General features: G+C 43.5%; 1 pseudogene; it reads left to right on the plus strand.

Moving 5' to 3' along the window:
* Positions 1 to 233: 233 nt before the first annotated feature.
* Positions 234 to 704, plus strand: LOC140216539 (uncharacterized; annotated as a pseudogene).
* The last annotated feature ends 922 nt before the right edge of the window (positions 705 to 1,626 follow it).

Consider the following 1,626-nt stretch of genomic DNA (forward strand, 5'->3'; position numbering starts at 1 on the left):
ACAGAGTAGTGTCATCAAATGTTAAAGATGTCCCACAGGCTCCTTGGGGCTTTCTCAAGAAGGTTGTTGACACATTTCTTTTCTTGAAAGTTATATTCAGCCTGGAGTACGTGTCCACAGCGAGTCGAAAAGCAATTTCTGCGGCACTGGTTGACTCTATTTTCCCAGATCCTTTGTATCGTGCACCTTATTTAAGCCGACCTTATCAGGATGTACTTAAACGCGTCCGAAAAATGTGTGTGCCTCCTGGAGTAAAAACATTTTTCTTTAAATTACATTGGCATACACTCCCTGTTAAAACTTGGTTGAATTCGAGGGGTTGCTTTGTGCCGTGGTCAACAAACTGTCGGCTCTGTCCACGTGCCGAAACTATAGATCACTGTTTCATAGACTGTAGGGACGCTGTATTTTTTTGGGACATTCTCCAACGGACGCTTAAAAAGGACATTGACATGACTCCATACTCAATTAGGTTTCTACCGTTTAAGGTTACAGGTGGTCCTCCCTATGACATGTTCATTGTACTTGGTTTATACAGCCTGTGGAGAAGTAGACTCTGTGATCGCCATGCCAAAAGCCCGTGAACTACAAAATCCTTCTTTCGCGAAAGTGCTGCGTATGTAAGAAGTGTGTATGCTGTGCAGGAACCTCCGCCAGACTGGATGCACTTGTAGGATGCATGTGTGTGTTTGCCTGAGTGTTAAGTGTGTAGTTGTGTCCATTTTGTTATACACCTTCAGTTTTCTTTTCCATGTAATAAAGAAAAAAAACTCGTGGCTGAGTGGTAGCGTCTCCGCCTCACACTCCGGAGACCCTGGTTCGATTCCCACGCAGCCCATGTTGCAAGTTCTTTTTATTTATGTATTGCCTGCCGGGATTTTTCGCTCACGGCCAACCCCGCGGACGCCGACAACGACGACACCGGCTTTTCTGCGACATGAGCTCCTTAACGCAGTCGGGTTAAAATATCTTTGGCTAATGTTATAAAAAGGCGAAGCTACGGACACGGACACAAGTAGAGGGAGACGGACAGCAAAAACGCCATCTGTACTTTACGGAGTTTGTGTGTGTCCTTTGCTTTTACACTTGTTCGTCTATGCTCGGCTACCTTTTTCTAAAATAATTGGCTACCATTTTCTTAGCCAACGCCCTATCAACTAGTTAAACTTCATGCTGTTCTTATTTTTCGCTCATTGCAAACAAAACAAAGGTTAACAGCTCGTTTGGTGAATCGTTATAGAACTTATGACGACTACGCCACCCTTTACATGAAATAGGCAGCAGCGTGGCCCCATATTTTTCATGTTCCACTGCATGTGTCACATTCCTCTTAGCATGCGCGCTGATTAAACAATAAAATATCGTAGTTGCAAATAAATAGCTTTGGTCATCGCTTACATATATTGTGAAGACGCGCCCATAAACTGCGAGAAGTTATAAATCAATCAGACCAAGATACCGGCATCTGAAGCGAGATTGGCGAATAGATGTCATTAACTTCTTTCATTTGCATTACCCAAGAGGCCCGAGACAGGAGATCGTGAGAGAGTGGCTACATTCTGAGCAATAATATAGCAAGAACCAAATAAAACAGGGATGCCAAAAAAAAAATATGACATAAGAGGG

The sequence above is a fragment of the Dermacentor andersoni genome, chromosome 3, assembly GCF_023375885.2.
Source record: "Dermacentor andersoni chromosome 3, qqDerAnde1_hic_scaffold, whole genome shotgun sequence".
Classification (NCBI taxonomy): domain Eukaryota; kingdom Metazoa; phylum Arthropoda; class Arachnida; order Ixodida; family Ixodidae; genus Dermacentor; species Dermacentor andersoni.